The 23,394-nt window shown below is 42.0% G+C and overlaps 1 protein-coding gene across 5 annotated transcripts in view; it reads right to left on the bottom strand.

Moving 5' to 3' along the window:
* PCGF3 (polycomb group ring finger 3) overlaps positions 1-22,335 on the bottom strand; it is a 132,051-nt gene extending 109,716 nt beyond the window's left edge. For 4 of the 5 annotated variants that reach the window (XM_072619739.1, XM_072619735.1, XM_072619737.1 and 1 more), the window contains exon 1: positions 22,058-22,262. The gene's annotated coding sequence lies outside the window, so the exon portion shown is untranslated. Of the gene's footprint in view, positions 1-22,057 lie in introns of all 5 variants that reach the window. The other variant, XM_072619734.1, reaches the window with a different exon arrangement.
* Between the last annotated feature and the right edge of the window lie 1,059 nt (positions 22,336-23,394).

Here is a 23,394-nt window from a genome sequence, read left to right as displayed (position 1 = left end):
CTCTGTGTGACCCCATTTGGGGCTTTCTTGGTAAAGATAGTGGAGTAGTTTGCCATTTCCTTCTTAAGCTCATTTTAGAGATAAGGAAACTGAGGCTAACAAGATCACACAGTCTCTGAGATCCTATTTGAACTCATGAAGCCCAGGGAAGAGACAGCATAAATTGGAGATAAACAACAGAGGAGACGTACTAGAATTGAGGGGGGAGGGGTATAAAAAGGCTTCCTATAAGAAGGTAGGATTTTAGCAGGGCTTTGAAGAAAGCCAGCAAAGTCAACAGGCATAGATGAGAAGAGAAAGCATTCCAAGCATGGAGGAGTCCGTGAAAATGGTGGAGCTTCTTGTTCAAAGAACAGCAAGGAGGACAATGTCAATGGAATGAAAAAAAGGGGTGGGGTGAACTTAGAAGACTAAAAAGGGGAAGGAGGAGGGAAAAGATGGGTAATAAAGGCTTTAAAGACCAAACAGAGGATTTCAATTTGATCCAGGTGGTGGTAATAGGGAGTCACTGGAGTTTGCTGAGTAGAAGGAGTGATATGTTCAGAGTGTGCTTTAGGAAGATTACCTTGTCAGCTGAGTAAAGGATGGTCTGGAGCAGGGAGAGACTTTTGGCAGACATATCAGCCAGCAGGTTACTGCAATAATCCAAGTATGAGGTGATAAGGGCCTGTACCAGGACAGTGTCAGAAGAGAAGGGTGAGAAAGGTCAATGAGAGGAGAGTCTATGATGTTAGGATGGTAAAATCAATAGTCCTTCATACCAGATTGGTTGTGAGAGGTAAAAGAGTGTGGAATCAAGGATGACACCTAGGTTTTGAGATACCCTCAATAACATGAAAAGGGTTGAGGGAAAAGATACTGAATTCAGTTTTGGACATGTTGAGTCTAAGATGCCTACAAGACATCCAGTTTGAGATGTCCTGGTGGCTGGAGATGTGAGACTGAAGTCAGCAAAGAAGTTACGACTAGAAAAGCAGATTTGAGATTCATCTGTATAAAGATGATAAATGAATGTCTGTGATGAGATCACCAAGTCAAACAATATAGAGAGAGAGAAAAAAAGGCCAAGGAGAGAGCTCTGATGAATGCCTATGATTAGCAGGTGTGACCTGGATGAAGATTCGGCAAAGAAAACAGAGAAGGACTGATTGGGTAAGTAGGAGGTAAATCAAGACACAGCAGAGTCATGAAAACCCAGAGTGTATCAAGAAGACTGAGCCAGGGTGTCTAAGGCCAAGAAAGGTCAAGAAGGATGAGGACTAAAAAAAGGCCATAGACTTGGCAATGAAATTGTTAGTAATGCTGGAGACAACAAGTTGGGTTGAATGATGTGGTGGGAAGCCAGACTGCAATGAGTTAAGAAGATTGAAAAGAAAGGAATGGAGAGAACCTTCTTAAGTTTAGCCACAAAAGAGAGGAGAGGTAGAGGATGATGGTTACTAGGAATGGATGGATCAAGTTAGGGTTTTTTGATGAATGTTGAGACATAAGCATGTTTATTGTCAGTAGGGAAGCAATCAGTACACCAGGAAAGACTGAAGATAAGCAAGAAAGAGAACAGCTGGTGGAGAAGACAAAATGAAATGATATCACACATGAAAAGGTTTGTCTTGTCAAAAAGGTCCCACCTGTGAAACAGAAGTGAAGGAGGAGATAGGAGCAGAAGCAAAGGTGGTATGAAATGAGGAGGAAGGGAGAACAGGGAACTCTTGGTCAAATGGCCTTGGGTTTTTTCAATAAAATAAATAGCAAACTGAGAGAATGAGGGGAGGAGGAAACATGAGACGTTTGAGAAGGAATGAAAAGTTTTGAAAGAACCTGTGTGACAAGTGGAATAGTGAATTAATTAGAGATATAAAAATATTGCCTTGCAGCAGTAAGAGCCTAGCTGAGTAACATAAATTTAGAGCAGACACAGAAGGGAATGCTTAGAGTGACGCAGGGCTGAGACTCAGCAGGAAAAGTTCTATGAAACAATAATGTGGCAAGGAACTCAAGAAAAGAGAGAGCATGAAAAACTGAAATGGTTCATCAAGGGGCCAAGATGGGCAATAGAAAAAAGAGCAGCTAGAGCATGGGGTGATGGCTTGAGAAAGAAATGAGGGGTCATGGGATTTACTGAGACTCTTTCTCCTTTAATGTCCCTCTGGATTTCTTTCCTTCTCTCACCGCCTGAATATCCTTACTGTACCCTTTCTTCTTTCACCTTAGTTCCCTTTAATGTCTAAGGTGTATTTTTTTAACTTGTTGCATTTATTAAATTGTTTTCTATTCCCAGTACTTATTTTTTAAAGCAAGTGAGTTTTAACCTTGTATGTGACTATCTTCTCTAAAAAGAGAAAAAACCTAATTAAAATAAGTTGCTTTTTACTTACACAGTTTTCTCTCCATTTTTTAAGGGTCAGTAGCTCTACCCAAAAAGTATAATGCAGTATCATTCCCAGGTGGTTCATTAATAGAGATCAAACCTAAAACTAGTTATAAATTACAAAAACACTATTAAAGCTAAATCTGACAGCAGAAATTCACTTTATTTTATTGTTTAATGTAATAGAAATTATTAAATCAAAGCTTACTAACTAGTGATTTAAATTATGAACCAAATCGAGATATAAATCAATTAACATTAATTCAAATCTACTCTGATCATATTATAAGCAAATATAATAAGCAATTAAGTATAATGCAAGGGTCAGAAAACTATGACCAGCAGGCCAAGTCCTTCTGCTGCCTATTTTTTTGCTGTCTAACTTACGAATGGTTTTTGTATTTTTTTCTTCATAGCTTTCTGGATAGACCAATAATTCTTAGATTTTTCCTCTCCCGGATCTAATTTCCAGGTTGGTTATTCTTCCAATGAGATATTCTATGTTTTCTTCTTTAGATTTTGTCTGACTGATTCTTAATGCCTCAGAGTCATTAGCTTCAATTTGCTCAGTTATAAATTTTTAACAAATTGTTTTCTTCAGTTAGCTTTTGTACCTCCTTTTCCATTTGGCCAATTTTACCTTTTAAGGAGCGGTCCTCTTTATAGTGAATTCTTTATTCATTGTCAATTTTATTTTTTAAACTACTGGTCAGTATTTCTTCTACCTCTCTAATTTGACTTTTAAAATCCTTCTTGAGCTCTTCCAAGAATGCTTTTTGGACTTGAGACCAGTTCATATTCCCTTCTGAGGCTTCAAATGTGGGTATAGTGTCAATCCTGTCATATTCTGAATTCATATTTTGATCATCCCTGTCCCCATAATAAAATTCTAAGGTCTTTGTTTTTCTAATTTGGTTCTTGCTCATGGTGATTGCCTTTTTCCAGGCAATGTGGAATAGATCTTGGCTTCTGGGGCACAGGGAACTCTGTCCCACATTTCTTGTACTGGAAGCTAGGGGCCTGGTTAATGGCTTTTTGTGCTGTGGCCTTTGGATCTTTTAGCTAGAAGCTATATAAAGCTGCAGCTTACCTGGTGCTGAGCTGGTTGGTATGTGCCAAGACCAAGGCCAGGTGAAGTCTGAGTTTCCCTGGGGTTATAATGAAGCTCATTGTGTGAGGTATGGTGGATGGTGGACCACTGGAGGTCTCCTCCTCCCCTAGGGCTGAGCTAGAGCACAGGCAGGCTTAGCAGCTGGTGGACCCCTGTATGCACTACTGTCTGCCCAATTCCCTTGGCTGTATTATGGCATGCCTGGGGTCCTGGTACTTATGCGTTCTACCCGCCTGGGGCTCAGGATCTCCTGCTGGTCCCCTGAGATGGGGCTTGCTGAGATGCCTCCAGTCCTGCACTGGTCCCCTTCAGCCACAGCAAGAGGGACCCTTCCCTTGAATCTCACTAGCCTCCTGAGCTGAAAGACTGCTATACCCTTCTGCTGGCCCCACTATTCCTGGATTTTTCCTGGGAAAACATTCTCTGGGTTTTTCAAGGTCAATAAGGGAGAGTGAGAGCACTTACAGTTTACTCTGCCATCTTGGCTCCTGAAGTTCAAGTAGGTGACTTTTAGATATTCAGCCCCAGGAGCAGCCTCTGTTACTGTTGTGGCCCCATGCTTCCCTCACTCAGCTCTGCCTGACTCCCTTCCTGTGCTGAGAGGTTTGGGGAACACAGATGGTGCCTTGGACCACCTGGGACCATTCCCACCACTATGGCCAAGTCTGTGCTGCTGGAGCCCACACTCTGTATTCCCCCAACTCAGTATAACAGATCATTCCCATCGACCTTTCAGGCTGTCTTGGGCTGGAAATCTGCCACTGTCTTCTAGTGGTTTCTGCCACTCTAAAATTTGTTCAGATTCACTTTTTAGAGGTATCTGAAGGCATTTATGGAAGAGTTCATGTGAATCCCTGCTTTCACTCTTGGCTCCACCCCTGGAGTAGCAGTTTTCACATTTTTAAATAAAAGGTTTTTTTGTATTAAAAAAATGTAAAAGCCATTCTTAACTTGCCACTCATACCAAAACAGGCTGCTGGCCAGATCTGGTCCTCAGCTGCAGTCTGCTGACCACCAATATAGTGGATACAGAACCAACAAGGGCCCTGAATCAGAAAGCCCTATCTTAGTCAATGAAATGGTGAGCATTTATTAAGCCCTCACTATGTAACTAGTACTCTTCAAAGACACAAAGAAAGACAAAAACCAGATCCTGCCCTCGGTGAACTCATGAGGAAGACAACACATAAACAACTATACACAACAAGCTAAAAATGAAATCATCAGTAGTGAGAAAGCACCAAGATTAAGGGGGATCGGGAAAGGCTTCCCGCAGAAGATGGAATTTTAGGTGGAACTTGAAGGAAATCAGAAGGCAGAGACAAGGAGGGAGAGTATCCCTGGCACATCTGATAACAGGTGAAAATGCCCAGAGCCAAGAGATGGAGTGTCTTACTGTCTTACAGCCAGAGGTCAGCGTCCCTGGATCTAAAACAAACTGGCTATATGATCCTGGGCATGTCACTTGGCCCACACAGAGGAAAACAACTGTCTACAACTATCATTTACAGAGCAGATGTAGATCTGGACAGGTCAGAGGTCCATAGATAGATTTCTATGAAACTGGATTGTGGGAAAAAATGACATCTTTATTTTTCACTAACTAAATTTTAGCATTTCCTTTGATCATGAGTATAAGCAATATACATTAGAAGCATTAAGTTTTACCAGATTCCCAAAGGGGTCCATGACACCAATAAAAGTTATGAATCCCTGGCATGTATAAGAAAGAGTCCTATGGAAAGTTTCCTGCACCTACAGAATAATAATTCTGCTTTAAAGGTGGTGGTCATGGTGGTGTGGGGGTGTCACTGAAGATAAGCGGCATGGTCAGACCTGCACATTAGCAAGATTATTTTTACAGTCAAAAGGGACTGAAAGAGGAATGGAAGAAACTGGACATAGACTAATTCCACTATAAAAATCCAGATAAGAATATAAGGGGGAAATTGAAATAGTGCCCATTTCTTGTAATTCTGAAGCTTGACAGGCTGGTTTTCCTGACCTCACTTTGGACAGCTAGGTGACAGTGAATAGAATACTGAACTTGGAAAGATCAGAGTTCAAATCCAGGTTCAGACACTTACCAGCTGTGGGACCCTGGGCAAGAAACTTAACCTTGTTTTGCCTCAGTCTCTTATTCTATAAAATGAGGTGGAGAAAGAAATGGCAGAACATTCTAGTATAGCCAAGAAAATCCTAAAAGGGAGGATGAGTTGATACAACAAAGCCTCACCTTGCATCAAAAGTGAACTGCAACTTTGTCTCAACAACTGATTTAAAGCTGCACTGCCCTAGTCATTGCTTTCATTGGAGTGTTGCTACAGATGTTTTCAGGCAGACCACTAAACGTGAACAAGTTCACACTGTTTAAAAACTATGGGAGGCATGCATACATCATATATGTATATGTCTCATATGTGTATATATGCACACACACACACCCCCACTAAGGTCATACCTTACTGTATTATGGTGCTTTTTATTCTTGAAGGCTATACTAGTGGACTGAAAACCCAAGTAGGTCCTAGAAAGGATTTATTTAAGTATTATAACAGACAGGTATCTCTTTTCTGAGAAGTTCAAGGAAGCTCATTATCAGACTGATGATAAATGGAGTGAACATGGTGATGATTTTTTTCAGTCATCATTCTCAAAACCATTTACAAAGTTATGAAGAAGATTCACACTACATAAGTGGGGAGAATACTCACGCTGGTGAAGTGACAAAACCTTGAAGATAAAACATACATAGTTGGGTAATAATTGCTTAACTTTTTTGAATAAGGACCAAAAAAAAATAACCTGACTGCACAAAATCCCTCTGTAATTTGCTTAGCAGAGAATATTAGCCTTAACAAAATACGTGTAGACCCATTAGGAATTTCAATTCAACAACTAGGTCCTCACTACTGCATGGCAATCCATTTACTCACCTTTCCAAGATTAACCATGTCTCTCTTCCTCAACATCTGTTGCAAACTTTCTTTTCTCAAGCTACCCACAATCTCCCTTCCTCATTGTATCCTCTCTCTCCTTAGCAGAAAATCAAGCCATATACTTCAAGGAAATGAAGGGGAATCAAGAAAGAATAGTCATTAAAAACTAAGTAACTAGGATGGAGATCAGGAATTTGAGAGACAGCTGCTTCCAGGCATACATAATGCTATTATCTCTAATAGAAAATGGAAGCAAGATATTTAGGGAATTGTCTTATATGTAGGAGACATAACAAAAATCATTTAATACCAATTAAGTGGTCAAAGGGTTTGAACAATTTTCAGAAGAAAAGCAGGATTAACAAAATGTGAAACATGATTGTTCTAAATCACTAGTAAGAGAAATGACAATTAATGCAACCCTGAGGTTTCCATATTGCACCCAACAAACAGGCAAAGATAATAAAAAACAGAAATAGTCAATACTAGAAAAGCATAAGAGAAGTCAATATAGGCAGAGGGAACAATATCACCAAAGAAGAAAAGGCAAGAAAGGGCAAGTATCTTTAACAGGGAATCAATTTAGTAAGAACACTGAGTATGTACAAATAATAGGAGGCAGGGCTGAGAAGGATAGTTTGGGATTAGTCTTAGAGGGTCTGGTACCAGGATGAAAACCACAGTCTTTATTTAGTAAAAGATGAAAAGCTGAACTAGGCAGTGGCAGTGGAAATGGAAAGGAAAAGTCAGATTCAGAGACAATTTTCATTAGAAGAATACTCTAGACCCAGCAATATCACTACTAGGACTGTATCCCCAAGAGATCATAAAAATGGGAAAGGGTCCCACATGTACAAAAATATTTATAGCAGCACTCTTTGTAGTTGCCAAAAACTGGAAGTCAAGGGGATGCCCATCAATTGAGGAATGGCTGAATAAATTATGGTATATGAATGGAGTACTATTGTGCCCTAAGAAATGATGAACAAGAAGACTTCAGAGAGGCCTGGAAGGACTTATATGATCTGATGCTGAGTGAAAGGAGCAGAACCAGGAGAACTTTGTGCATAGCAACAACCACAGTGTGTTAGTTTTTTCTGGCAGACTTGGAATCTCATAATAATGCAAGAATGTATTTTAAAAAAAAATTCCAATGGTGGTTTTCTAAGGCAAAACGCCTTCCACACTCAGAGAAAGAAATATGGAAGTCATTTGAAGAATGTAGCAGATCATGTTTGTGTGTGTATGTGTTTTTGTGTATCATGTTTTGATTTGTTATACGATTTCTTCCATTTATTTTAGTTCGACTACATAGCATGACTATAGTGAAAATGCACTCAATAGGAAAGTATATGTAGAACCTATACAGAATTGTATGCTGTCGTGGGGAGGGAGGGGGGTAGTGGGAGGTAGGTGTAGGGGGGATAAAATCTTAATTTTATGGCAGTGATTGTAAAACATTAAAAAAATAATAATAAAATTAAATTAAAAAAAGAATACTCTAGGTTCAACGACTCAATATTCATTTGTTGAATTGTATGATGTGGAAGAAAAGAAATTCAACTGAATAAACGGTGATGACTTTAAGATCTTAAAGCTGAAGAACAGCAATGGCACTGACATGCTGGGTTCAAAGTTTGGGCAGCACAGAGAGGTGGGAATGTCCAGCAGAACTAACAGGGCTGGAGTCCAGGATGTATATGACAAATTCACAGTTGTAGATGGGACCTCAGATGTCATCTAGTACAACACAATTTTAGAGATGAGAAAGGTGAGACTCTGGGAGTTTAAGTGACTGTCTGAGATTACATCAGTATAATGGATTGGACTTAGGAGAACCTCACATTCTGCTCTTGATGTTTCCTAGCCAAATCCTTTAACGACTTTGGAAAGAGTTTCTTATCTAGACAGCCTGTTAAGGTCCCCTTTACCAGCTCTTCATTTATGATCCTATGATCTTAAGAGTCAGAGGTGGGATGTGAAACTAGGTGTTCTTTAGAAGATGTTCATATAAAGAGGAGACATGAAGTCTTGGGAGTTAGTTAACAAGCATTTATGTTTACTACTTGCCAAACTCTATGGTAAGTACTGCAGGATAGAGAAAGGCAAAAGCAATAGCTGACCAATATACTCAGTAAAGGGTAAAATATAGAGACTAGAAGAGGACCAAGAACTGAATAATAGCTCATATTTATACAGCACTCTGTAACATTCGCCTCATAACGACCAGTCAGGGAGGAGGGAATTTTGCAGAATAATAACGTTTGGCGGGAGGAGGAAGCAAAGAGATTCTATCAAAGGCAACAGGGGAGCAGAGCCATAGGAGAAAAATGAAAAGAATACATCATCATGGGAGCCAAAGAAGTAAAGAACATAATGAAGGATGAAGGTGATTGAGTAGCAAATGCAACAGAGAGAGTAATGAGAATAGCGCAACGCCATGGTGGAAGTACATGGGAGAGATGCAGAACGAGACCAAGATGATTAATGCAGCATGATCAAGCAAGAAGCAGAAGACAATAAAAGAAGGTCATCTCTTTCTCCGAGTTAGAAGCAAAGGAGAAAAATAAGTAAAAATATAGAGATTTTAGGGAACAAATGAGGTGAACTCAGGGACTTCAAGTTGGAGGTTTTTCAGATACATGTGTTGAAAGTGTATCTTGTTCTAGACCCCTTGACCATCCCCCTCCCTTCTATAGTATAGTATGTAAGTTTTTAAGTAACCAGTATAAGCAGGCAATAGCAGGAAATAAGATTGCAAAGGGGAAAACACAAGTCACAAGCAAACCATCCCAAAGATCAAAGAAACATAATTTATAATTGTATTATATGTTAACCAAAATTTACATCCTGACAGTATGTGCTGAACTTGTAGAAGGTATCCAGGCACTGCTGTTAAGGCTTTTGGGTCCTGTGATATGTATAGGGTGTTGATAATTTTGAGATGATGTGGACTTGTTAATTTTAAAGTTTTACTGATAACTCTGAAATGATTTGGATAAATTAATAAACTAACCCTAAGGTGGCACATTTATGAAAAATCCTATAAAAATGAGAATTCAAACTCCTGGCTCCAAGTATTCTTCTATTTCCAAAGGGTCCATGCTCTCCCAACTCTAATCCATGGTTATCCTCTGCCACTCCCCCTCCCTCTCCTCCTCCCCACTTATCTACATCTCTATATCATTCATTCTCTCTGCCTCTGTACTCCTTTCACCTATACCCTCTGTGCCTTATTATATAGTATGACTGCAGCCCCATTTCAGCTCCCCACTGCCATTGTGGGCTTTCCCAGTGACAACCTAAAGAAAAGGGTATGCCTGCTCCCGTTTCATAAATGATCAATTCAACACGTAAACCAACTCATCAGTTGACATAGAAAAGGTCAAAAATACCACACAAACTGCACTGGGAACAGAAAATCCCATCTTAGCACCAGGAAAATCCAGGTTTAAGTCATCAGCTAATTAACGGTTGTAGACTGATTGAACTAACTAGAGAAGAAAAGGAAGCTTCTACACTGGAGATTCTCTAGAAGTAAATGGAAAAAATATGAGGCCTAAAGGAAAAGATGAAAGAAAGAAAGGGGTAGGATCAAGGAAATTTTAACATCACTCCTATTTGTACCTTTCATTTCACATAGCTGCCATTCACACAATTCAGATCCTTATCACCTCTGGCCCTATTAGAATAGCCTCCTAATTAGTCTATCTAATTCTACCGTCTCCACTCTCCAACGCATCCCAACTAGAGCAGCCAAGATAATCCTAAAGTATAGGTCTGACCATCTTACTTCCTAGCTCAAAAGCCTTCAGTGGTACTCCACTGCCTTCAGGATAAAATACTACACACCCTGGCCTTTAAGGCTTTCCACAATCTGGCTCTCACCTATCCTTCTGGGCATAGTTCACATTACCCACCTTCATGAACTCTATGTTCTATCCAGAGTCATTAGCTGTTCTTGGACTTTACTACTTCATCTCTGGAATTGTTGCTTTCCTCTCTTCAATGCCTCTTAGAACCTGTCTTTCTTCATGGCTCTGCTCAGATTCCGTCTCTTCCATGAAGCATCCCTCATGGCCTAAGCTACAAGGCTTGTCCCACTTTTTAACCTACCTGTGCAGAGGTAGCATTTTTCACCCCCAGGAGAAGGTAAACTTTATGGGGGCAGAGACTTTTGTTTTCATCTCTATATGGCCAGCGCACACAGTAGATACTTAATAAATGTTTGCTGAATTGAACTGAAGCATCACTCCCTGGCATCCAGTATTCCCAAATTTAATAAACAATAACTACATGCTCCAGAAACCAAGGCAATCGCTGGAGACACAACTACAAAAGGGGGAAGGGAATGGGGGAAGGGAGGAGGTCCTTATAATCAAGGAACATACATTCTACTTGAAGGAGAAAACATATTCACAGATAAATATGTGCAAAATTAATACATATTGTGTTTGTTGCGGGGGAGAGGAGAGCACTAATAACTGGGGAATCAAGAAACACCTCTTAAAGGGCAGTGATGAGGAAAAAGAGCATTCTAGTGAGGGCGAGACAATCTGCACCAAGGCATGGAAACCAAAAGTGAAATATCCTATAAAGGGGAACTGTAATAGTTTAAGTTCAAGAAATATTTCCTTTTTTTTTTGGTTGTATTTGTTTCAATGAACAAAAACCATCCTTATGACTCCCTTTCTCTGTGAACAAAAGAAAAACAAAACCCATTACAAACATGTATAGTTAATCAAAACAAATCCCCACATTGGCCATGTCCTAGAAAATACTTGAGCACTTCACAACTCTATCAGGAGGAAGTGGGCATGTTTCACCATTAGTCCTACAGATTCACAGTTGGTCATTATGCTAATGAGAGTTCCTAATTCTTTCAAAGTTGTTGGCCTTAACCATATTGCTGTCAATGTATAAACTGTTCTGGTTCTGTTCACTTTGCATCAGTTCATACAATTCTTCCCAGTTTTCTCTTCAAACATCTCCATCATTTCGTAAGCACAATAGTATTCTATCACATCTATTCTACAACCTGTTCATTCATTCCTCAGTTGATAGGTATCCCCTAAGACTCCCATTCTTTGCCACCTCAATTAGAGCTTACAAATACTTTTGTGCATCCACATTTATTTTGCTCAGAACTAATCCCTCCCTTACCCAAGCCTCCCTCTACTTTTCCCTTCTCCCTTTTTCCCTTTTCCCCAATGAATAAAATGTATTTCTGTATTGAACTGTCTGCCTATTCTTCCTTCTTTTGACCAGTTCAGATGAGAGTGAGGTTGAAGTGTCCAATGTTTCCCTTCCATCCCCTACATCCCCATTTGTCAGCCTGAACACCCAGATTAAAATTTTCTCTAACCTTCCTTTCTTTCCCACTCCTCCCTCTACGTGCCCCAACATACAGTTTTTCTGGGTAAGTTATTCACAGATATAAACCTATATCCTTTGCCTTGTGGAATACTGTATTCCAAGTTGTCTCCTTGGAGACAACTCCAAGTAGCTGCTAAATCATGTGATTCTGGACTGTGGCTCCTCAGTTCTTGAATTCTTTCTTTCTAGCTGCTTTCAGTGTCTTTTCTTTGAACTGAAAGTTCTGGATCTTGGCTATGATGTCCTGGGAGTTTCCATTTTGAGGTTTCTGTTAGGAGGTAGATTTTTTCTATTTCCACTTGCACCCTGGATCTGAGAAATTTGGGCAATTTTCTTTCAAATTTTCTTGAAACAGAAAATCTAGGCTTTATCTGATGGTGGCATTCACATAGTCCAATGATTCCTTAATTTTCTTCTCCTTGATCTGTTTTTCAGGTCAGTTGTTTTGATTATGAGGTATCTTACATTTTCTTTTAATTTTCAGTCTTTTGACTTCATTTCAATATTTCTTGTTGTCTCAGAGTCACTGTCTTCCATTTGGTCCATTCATACTTTCAGCAAGGTTTTGTACCCCTTGCGACAAGCTGTTAATTTCTTTTCTAATTTTTTCTTCCACAGTTCTCATTTCTTTTCCAGTTTTTCCTCAATAATTCTCATTCCACTTATACCTTTTTTTTTTTTTACTCTTGCTTCATCTCTTCTAGGCATTCTAGCTGAGTTTTTGCCCAAGTTATGTTTTTCCCTGAGGCTCTGCTCATAAATGTTTTTGTAGCCATTCTCTTCTTGCGATTTTGTATCTTGGGCTTCCCTGCTCCTTTTGGTAGGATTTGTTTTGTTTGCTCATTTTTCCAGATTACTTCTTAACTTTAGCCTTGATATTAGGGCATGGCTCTGTAGGACTTCAGGAGCAGAGGTCTAGATTGGTTACATTGCTGCTTTCCTGGAGTACCAAATGCTATGTTATTCCAGAGTCTCAAGGACAAGTTTTCAGTGCTCCCAAAGTGGTCTAATCTAAAGCAAAGGATCTGCTATCCATCTAAGTCTAAGTTCTGGGTTTGGAACTGAGCAACAGTACGCTATTGCTGGACTCATCCTCCATCAGTCAGCTAAAAAACTCTATTGGTTCAAAGTGACAGAACTGACTTTGGTCTGGGATTCCTACCCTAGTTATTCCTCTTCAGGCTGGACTAGGTCCTAGAACTGAGACCCAGCTCTGTTCCTGAGGTCTGAGCCACACCACTGCTGCTTCCTTCCAAACTTCCTCCTTTTTGGTACAGTGTGCAGGTCTCCTTCTCAATGTGTTGTTCAGTCATTTCAGTTGCTTCCAACTCTTTGGGATCCCATTTGGGGTTTTCTTGGCAAAGATAATAGAGTGATTTGTCATTTCTTTCTCTAGCTCATATTATAGATAAGGAAACTAAGGCAAACAAGGGTTAAAGGACCTGCTCTGGGTCACATGGCTAGTAAATGTCTGAAGCTGGATTTGAACTCCAGTCTTCTGCTCTGGACCCAGCACTCTATTCAGTCACCTATCTACACCACAACAAAAATGATTGTTTTAAACCCTCCCCACCCCCTACAATGCCTACAAAGGTTCATAGCCATTCAAACTGACAAATAAAAACTACACCAAGAGAGGACTTCATCTGACTTATTCGTGATTCAGTCAGTCAATATACAGTTCAGCATATTGTGTATATCTGATATGTGCCTGGTACTATGCAAGGGATACCAAAAAAAAACAAACCAAAAACACTTTTTCAGTTTATCCTGAATCTGTGACCTAGAACTAGGTGGTAGGCAACAAAGCTGCCACTTGGTACCTATCCCCATCGTGATGCACCAGTATGGATCTGGTAGTTTCTCAGTGTGGGTCTGAGATGTTCTCTTGACCTAGTTTAACAACCTTCCCAAAACCCTGGAGTGCTCCTTCTGCTCCTGGTCTAAGCCATCCACCAGGCCCAAAGACTTCTCTGTTTGTCTTCTTATGCCAAGCTACACTTGACAAATGACTTATTGTGATTTTTTTCTCAGTTTTGCCATTAGGAATCAGTCTGTTGTGTTTCCTAGATCTGTTTAGAGTTTTATGGAAAGGAGTTTGGCTTTACTCCTTTCTAGAACTCTCCCATTTTTGCTCTACCTCCTCAAAAGATATTTCTTAAAATATATGAAGTACTGGTACATTGTCCAGTATGTTAGTTTCATTGTTATAATGTACTAAGAATAGCTATTTCTTTATAACTAGATTAAAAGCAAAACTCTATGAGAAGTCTTAAGACAGTAGCTAAGATTAACAATAAAAACCGAAAGAAAATTTAGAGATCAATTTTGTCACCATAGGAAAACTGCAATCAGGTTTTCAAATAGACCATAACTTGAATGAAGCAAACCACAAGCCATGATGGCTTAATATGATTCTGTAAATCTAAAAAGAGAAATCTACCTCACTACTTAGCATCACTTTTACCTTTTAAAACTTAGTCATAATCTTTTCTCAATCCAACTCTCCCTCTGCCTTACACTCCCAACCCTGTGCTTCTATCTCACTATGATCCCCAATACCTCCATCACTCAGTTTTTTCCCAGGCCATCACCCTTCACTAGCTAAACTCTCTTCTCTTTCCCATCCTGATCCCTTGGTGAACCATTTTAACTCTACACTATAGTCTTATTAAGTCCTTTGCCCCTTTGTTCTATTGTAAATCCTGCCTCATATCAAGCCTAGTCTTGAGTTATTTCCACCACCATCTGTCTTTGATCTTATTCTCATGCTTACAGAATAAGCTGAAGAAAAATCACTGAAACCATGTTGACCTAAGCCACTATAATCTCACTATTCTAAGACTCGTCCCATTCACCACAGTGGCTTTTCCAATAGCTCCCCTCCTTCTACAATCTTAGATGAGAGCGTTGACTCGTATCTCACTGAAAAAACTAAGCCATTCTCCCAGAGCTCCCTCCTCAAATCACCTCATATCACTCAGATGCCTTCTCCCAATATCTCCTCCTTCACCTCTGTCTCAGATGAAGAGGTAGCCCTCCTCCATGCTCAGGCAAAGCCCTCTACATAATAGGATCTACATGATCCCATTCCATCCCATCTTCTCAGCAGAATGCCCTCTCTATCAATCACACTCTCACTTATTTTCAGTCTCTCCTTGTCTGCTGGCTGTTTCCCTGATGCCTATGAAACATGCCTGTTTTCACCATCTTCAAAAAGCCCTCACTTGATCAGTTCATCCCTTCCTTGAAAAGGCTATTTAAAATGGATTCCTCTACTTCCTTTGCAGGCTTCATAATCAGGCTGAAACTGCTCTCTCCAAAGTTATTAATAAGCTCTTACTTGTCAAATCTAATCTAAATCTAACCTCTTTTCACCCTTCTTGACCTCTGCAATCTTTGATACTGTCCATCCTCCTCTTAATTCTCTCTTCTCTCTGGGTTTTCATGACACTATTCTCTTCTGGTTCTCCTACTGGTCTGACCATTCCTTCTCAGGCTCCTTTGCTAGCTCTTCATCCAGGCCATATTCATTAAATATGGATTTTCCACAAGACTCTGTGCTGGGCTCTTCTCATCTTCTTCTGTACAATTTCATTTGGTGACCTCATCAGCTCCCATCAATTTAATTATCATCTTTATACAGATGATTCTTAGATCTCTTTCCTGACCTTCAGTCTCCCAGCTCCAACTGTCTTCTGGACATCTCCAAATGGATGTCTGATAGATATTTTAAACAACTCATTACCATCCCCCCACACCCTCTCCTTCTTAACTTTTCTATTACTGTCAAGGGTACCATTATCCATCCAGTCATTCAGGCTCAGAATCTGTCATCCTCATTACCTCACTCACACTTACCCCCCACATATAATCAATTGCCAAATCTTGTTGATTCTATCTTGTCAATATTTGTCTCTATGTCCTCCTCTCCCCTCTCCCACTACCACTACTCTGGTGCAGACCCTAATCACCTCATGCCTAGACTATTATAATAGCCTGCTGGTTAGTCTCCCTTCCTTAAGTCTCTCCCCATTCTAGTCAGTCTTCCACAGAAGTGACTATACTAAGTTGACCTCCCTACTCAATAAACTTTGGTGGCTCATTTTTATTTATGGGATCAAACAGGAAATTCATAATCTGACCTGTTCCTACTTTTCTAGTAATCTTATACCATATACTTTCATCTAGTGTCTCTGTCTACCTTGATATTCCCCAAAGAAGACACTTTATTTCCTGACAGTACATTTTCACTGGCTTTTCCACCCATACCTGAGATTTTTGCCCGAACCCCTGCTTCCTGACCTTCCTCAAGTTTCAGCTACAATTCCACAAGAAACCTTTCCCAGTACTCCTTAATGTGCTGTCCCTCTGAAATGATCTCCAAGTTATCCTATATAGAATTTATTTATATATAGTTGCTTGCATGTTGTCCTCCCCCTCCCCATTAGACTGTGAACTCCTTGAGGGCAAAGACTTCGTTTTACTTTCTTTGAATCTCCAGCACTTAGCACAGTGCTTGGTACACAGCAGGCACTGAATAAATATTTTTGACTGGCTTGCTTACTAGCTTATGGTATATTTGTATAAAGCAAAGTACTTCACTCAAGTTCTTTCAATGTATCTTCATATGGATCCTACAACACAGACAGAAGAGGTATGATTTTCCACATTTTACAGATGGGGAAAAATAATTAGCCCAAAGCCAATGAATTAGTGTTTATTAAGGCCCACTATATTCAAGGTATTGTGCCATCACTGTTCAGTTGTTTCAGTTGTAGCCCACTCTCCATGACCCCATTTGGTTTTTTTTTTTCCTGGCAAAGATACTGGAATGATTTATCATTTCCTTCTCCAGCTCATTTTACAGATGAGGAATTGAGGCAGAAAGATTAAGTAAGTGACTTGCCCAGGCACACAGCTAGTAAGTGTCTAAGGCTGCATTTGAACTCAGGTCTTTCTGATTCTGGGCCCTTGCTCTATTCACTGTGCCACCTAGCTAGAACCAAGTATGAAATAAGTACCAAGGATGAAATAATCCCTATTCACCATAAGTTGACATTCCAATGGGAGGCACAAGGTACACATGCAACATAAACATGAAGCTAATAAATATATAACTGCTGAATATCTACGGTAGAGGGAGCTATTTATTAAGTAGCAACTTAAATTCACAGAAAGTTGAATAAACAAATAGTCAGAATGTCTACTAAGGAGCAAAAACATAATTGTGATTGAGGGCATTAACTTCCTCCTACCACAGTAAACCCCTTTACCAGTTCTGCTATGAGTATCAAGACTGACTAGGGAGTTTCATTGGTCTTCCCTGACTCAGAAAAGAAAAAGTTGTAAAATGGTTACAAGTTTAACACTGTTCCTCTTCCTCTCCACATCCCCCAAAAAGAAAAATCAAGAGTTAACTGTGGAGATAGTGTATGTGTGTATGCATGTGTATGTGTGTGTATCTCACATACATAAAGATACACACAAACACACACATCTATATTTTACAACTTCTCTGAACTAACCGTTTTTTGATTCTATACCTTTTAATGCCTAGGATACAAACCTAAAAGTTCATGAAAGGAACTACAGACAGTTTTCAATTATCTTTTTTTTTTTTTTTTGCGTATTTGTACAGAAGAGTTTTCAGGGTGTTTACAAATAAAAATTCTGTATCAGCATATCCTTCCCAAAACAGTTAGTGTTCTTAAAACATCTTTAAATGCATCACTAGCGAAATAATGGACAAACCTGAAATGAATGTACATCACCCAAGGATCTATAAGGTCTTAATCTCCAGTTTAGCCAGAATTTATCAAAACACCATCAACTACTTGTTGTAAACTACATGTTTAGTCATTGCTTTGTCTTTCTTATTATTCAACCTCAAGAAACAAAAATGCTCATCAAAAAGTTTGCCTTTTACGACTACTAGGTTTTAAAATATAGATTAACCTATAGTTTCCAAATATTTCAGTACTAAAAGAATATTTAAATTTTAACCTTAAACTCAGTTCTAATGTTCAGTTAATTAAATAACAATAAAAAATGTAGGGATTCAAATAAAATACGAACCATGCCAGTTATAACACTACTCATATTTAAGAAACACAAGTTTTATAAGAGAACCCAAATTAAAGAAAATGACTGAGTAAATTTCAATTCTTGAAATTAGGTGGGAAACAACAAAGGTTCCCTAAGTTAAAATTGACAGTCAACCAGGTCAGAGAATCCCAACTCAAGTACCTAAAATGGAGTAGGGGTTTTGGTCAGTTCTTTAAGGAAAATGAGACCAAAAGGAAATGCGTGTCCCTTTGGAGAACATTAGGAGTCTCTTTATCACAATCCTGAAACACAAGGGAATTGCCTCCCCAGACCATTAAGACTGCATGAGAGTTATTGTCAGAGTTACAAAGTTATGTTAAGATGGCCTTCTGAACACTATACAAAAGCCTGCATGTATGATAACCACAGGGAAACACAGCATCTAGTATACATACTCTCCCCCTGGAAATCAAGTGTCCCCAAAAATTCCAAAAGTATGGCTGCAGTTGTCAGACAGAAGAGTTCCAGCAGGAAGAGGGGAAAACCTAAAATCTATGGCAATTTCTCCCTCAAATCAAAACTGGAAGGAGCCTATACAGGGTAGGATCAGACTAATCAGTCACTATGATTCCTCATGCATATGGGGCAACTCAATAGGGAAGGCAACACTGCATGTCATGAAGTCACAAAATCACTCAAGCAAAGACTTACTTTTTTTTTATGTATAACACATTTCTTCAAAGTCTAAAGAATCCTCATTTAAATTCTGTGTAAGCTCTGATAGGTAGTATGGTAGCAGGGCCGTAGCAAGTCAACCCAGAAGCCAGGAAACCTTGGATTCAAGTCCCACCTCTAACAGATAATGGCTGCATAACCCTGAACAAGTCATTATGGACAGCTCTTGGGTGTTTTAGGCAACTCTCTTAAGATTATAAATTGCAGAAAAGTATCAGCCTGCACTGGTAAAAAGTCTAGGAGTTCCCTATACTAATGAAATCATAGGTCTAATCCTGAGTCTTCAAAGTTCTTTTAGAGAATATCTCAAATGCCAGGCAACTTTCCTCTCATATATTTTAGAGGCAAACATGTTTGTAAAGATCATTAATATTACATTTCAAGACTTCAAACAATCTTCTACCAACAGATTTCAGCCACCCCACCCCCCCACACACTTCAGTACACTTGCCTTTCTAAGTGCTGATGTCCAGTCTGCTGGTAAGCAGCCTTTCCCAACTTTACGAAGCCAGTCTTTGGACCATGGATAATAATGATTTAAGCCATGATTTCCTTGGTATTGATCTTCACATGGATAATTAATCGACAAGCATTTATTAAGCACCCACTATATTCCTAGAACTATGCTAGGTGTTAGAAATATAAATACAAATGAGGAAAGGCTTCCTAGAAGAGATAACGTTTGACTTAGGCTTTAATTGACTGTCAGGAAGTCTAGAGGTGAAAAGGAATAACACTGAAGAAACAGAAAACACTGAGCACAGGCAAAGAGTCATAAGAGTACAGAGTTGTCTAATTTGGCTTGAAATTAAAAGTTGGTGGATAAATAAAATATGAAATAAAGTTAAGCACTAGATTTTAGATGGCTTTCACAGCCACATAGAGGAAGGAGCCCAGACTGTACTAGGTGGGCAATACTAAGTAACTGAAGATTTCTAAGCAGAGGAGTGGGTGAAAATGATTTTGGGGTTGGGGGAAGAAGGGTCAAGCCAGGAGAGTAGAGCCAGAAGACTAGCAAAAAGGCTACTGCAGCAGTGTGATTACATAAGCAGAAGAGGGAAGGGCAGCCAATGAGGTTCCAAAGGCAGAATCCACTGGACTTGAGAAATGATTGGATTAAGAAAAGTGAGGAAGAAAGAAGAGTCAAAGACAAGACCAAGGTTGGCAATGTGGGAAAGTAGGTGAAAGGATGTGCCTCAAACAGAAACAATGAAGTCAGAAGGAGAAACAGTTTTAAGAAGAAAAATAACGAGCTTGGTTTTTTTCCAACATGTTATGTTTGAGGTGCCTGTGGGATACTAACAGGACCTGCCAGAGTTTGCAACCTGATCAAACTAAATCCGAAGAGATCTCTGGCTGAATTGGAATTAGATTTTAGTTTAACATGACCAAAACAAAATCATCAGATGGTAATAAATTATATAGTTCTGATCCTTTTCTCTTCATAGGGAACAGGGGAAAAGTGACAACTAGTTTCAAAACTTAAAAAGTGACAATGTCATGTACAGAGTACCAAACTGACAGGATGCTAATTAATTACCTAATCAATTTACATTTTACTGTACATTTACTAAAACTAACACATTAAAGATTACAAAATAAAGCCATACGTTATTAGAGGCAGTGTGGCACCTCAAATAAAGAACGGGTCAAGACCACCAGAGCTGGATATCGTACCAGCTGACTTTTAGTAGCAAGCCACTTCATTCCCTGGGTCTCAGATGCCTCAACTATAAAATGAGGGGGCTAGGCTAGGTGATATCAAGGATCCTTTCCACATTTAAAATCATGTCTATGATCCTATGCTAACTTCAAACTGGGGGGAAAGGTTTTACCATCAAAAGCAGTGTGTCAAACCTTCCAGTAAAAGAACAAAAGGGATTCTGTAGGCAAATTTAATAGGTGCTGACACATGAATGTCAATTCAAAAATAAACTGGATAAAAGGTATTGTACTAGCTGGAAATTTTTAAAGTATACTCTTAACCCTAATCCCCTGACACTTAAATCAGAAGGGGAAAGAAAAAAAACGGAGGCAGGATGGTTAATTTAATTAAACGGTGGAATCACTGTCAAAAATCCCATTAGAAGACCTATTTCCCTAACCCTGGGTCATTTTTAACAGATTGCAATTGAACAAACATGAAACAAAGATAAAATTTAAAAAGATGCTGAAACATAAATAAACACGTCCAAAAAGTTCTAGATCTTATGAAGTCAAGCTACAAGAATCAATTTTCCTAAACGATTTAAATACCCACAGGGCACATGGTTCAGATGAGTTCTGTTCCTGTGAAAAGATAACTGAAGAAATCTGAAATAATTATTTTTCCACAAGAAAATGTGTAGACTTTTTGGCAGACAGATCTTTCTGGCTCCAAGCAGCAACCCCCAACTTTTCTCTCAGTTGGGGGTCCTCACCATCAGTCATTCTGTCACCTGTTTAACCCAGTCTTCCAACACCTGAGAGCCGCATCGGTAAGCCAAGGGACAGACACCATCAGCCTTAGGGGGCTTAATTTTTCCACAAATGAAAGACCAAGATTACCCCCAATAAGGGTCATCCCCCGCCCCCCAGGATTTCACGACCTGATCCCTAAGCATCCTCAACAAAAGAGTAAAGGTCTGGCTAAATTCTGATTTTGGGGGGCAGAGAGGGGTTCAAGGAAAAAACAAGCACCCCGGCCCCCACCCTGGGGGGGGCAGGAGAAAGAAAGCCCCCCCCATCCACCCCCATACCCTGGAGAGCTCCATCTTTCCCCCATCGGGCTAATTTTGACTCCAAAATGAATCTACGGCACCCCACCCCCTCGGGTCTGGGCACTGTGACCATTCCCCTACCTGGGGGAAAGGGGCCGAAGGGCTCCCTAACCTACCGGGTCCTTCACCCCCCCAGCCCCTCCCCCGCCCCAGGGCCGGGGCTGCCGCTACGCCTCGGTAGGGTTCAGTGCCACGGAAAAGACAAGACGCCGGCCGAGTGGCGGGGGCGGGGGTGCCCCCCACATACACACACACGCACGCACTCCCACCCCAGGGCGCCCTTGGGAAGCCGCAGCTGCAGCCCCAACAAAGTTGAGCCGCGCGGGCAGGGCCGGGTCAGGCCGGCCCCTCGGGCCCCCAGGGCCTCGCCGGCCGGGGCGGCCCCGGGGGCCTCGCGGGGGCCGCGGCGGTGGGGGAGGCGGAGGCCGAGCAGGCCCGGCCAGGCCGGCGAGGCCCGCCGACGGAGGATTTAAAGGGACGAGGGCCAGGCCCGGGAGCGGGGCCCGCCGGGGCTGGGGGGCCGGGCGCAGGGGGGCCCTCCCCGCCCGGGTCCCGCGGCACCGGGCCCCCCGCCTGCCCAGGCGGAGGAGGCCCGGCAGGGGCGGCCGGCCGAGCCCGGGGTCTGAGGGAGCGTGGCCCCGAGGAGGGAGTCGGGCCGGGGGCGGTGGGGGCCCGAGGGGGCCGCGGCTGGAGGGCCCGAGGGGCCGGCGCACTGACTGACCTGCGAGTAGCCGATCCGCGGGGCCGCGCGCGGGGGCCGCGCGGGGAGGGGGGGAGGGGGAGGGGGCGCCGCTCCCTCCGGGTCCCCCCGAAAAGGAGGAAAAAAAATCCGTCCGGAGTTTAAAACAAAGAGGCGGAAATGCCCGAGCCCAGCCGAGCGAGGAGTCGGGGGCGCCGCGCTCCGAGCATGCGCACTGCGTCGGCCCGGCACCCGGGCTCCCCCCGCCCCTTAGCACGCGGGGGCGACGACGGAGCGGAGCGAACCTAGGAGGGGCTGCCGCGAGGGAGGGGGCGGGGGCGGGGGCGGGGGCGACGGCGCCGGCGCGGCCCAGGAAGTCCCGGGCCTCGGGGCGAGAGGTGGCTGGGTCACCTGGCTGGGCGTGGAGTCTATCTCTGGGGGCGGGACCGCCTGCTGCCTTCCCAGCCCTGCGGCCCGCAGACCCTTGGGAGCGACCCTGACCCCGCAGGGGTCCGCCCTCCCCCAGCCCCCGGTCTGGGGCCAGAGCCCGATGTTTGGAGGGTGGAGTGCAAAATGTGGGGGCTTAAAATACACCCCCACAGCCCGCAAGGGAAGATACGACGTCTGGGCCAGAAGGGCCGGCTTGACACTTTGCAGAATCGGTCATGGCAGCCGCCACGAGTGGTCCTCCAGCCCGAGAGCACCGAGTCATCAGAAGGGCGGAGCGAGTCTGTCCCTTAAGCCCAGGTGACACCTGGCTCCAGGACCCGCCACTCCTCATGCGCCTTCGGGCTGGGAGGGAGAAGTCCGGAACCGGACTAACACCCGGCGTGCCTGCCCTGGAGGGAGCCCCGGAGAGCGAAGACCCGCCCAGCCTTCCTACTCTTAGGGGACCTGATCTCCAGGCTCCGGAGCATCGGACCTCCACCCTCCGGACGGGTGTCCCGCTGAAAATGGCCCCAAACCACGTAAAATGCGTATCCCTGCCCACCACCTCTTAAGGCAGCTTTAGCTTTTTTGGCTGCCACGTTTTGTCCCATTGAGTTCACAGTGCACAAAAACTCCCTGATCTTTTTTTTTTCATGTAAATAGTGACAGATTTCCACCTTGTACTTGAGCAATTGACTCTTTGAACCCAAGCATGGGACTTGACATTTATCTATTAAATTTTGTCCTTTTTTAAAATTCTGCCCATCATTCTAAGCTACCAAAACCTTTGTGGAGCTTAACATTCTCGCCTGACCTGGTAGCAAAACTGTCCAGCTTTGGGTTGTCTACATATTTGAGGAGCATTCCAGCAGTTCTTTTGTGCTTGATAAAACTTTTAAACAGTATGGAGCCAAGAACAGATCCCTGGAGTGTATCATTAGAGAGCTACC

This window comes from Notamacropus eugenii, chromosome 6, assembly GCF_028372415.1.
Source record: "Notamacropus eugenii isolate mMacEug1 chromosome 6, mMacEug1.pri_v2, whole genome shotgun sequence".
Classification (NCBI taxonomy): Eukaryota; Metazoa; Chordata; class Mammalia; order Diprotodontia; family Macropodidae; genus Notamacropus; species Notamacropus eugenii.
This window is presented reverse-complemented; position numbering and strand designations above follow the sequence as displayed.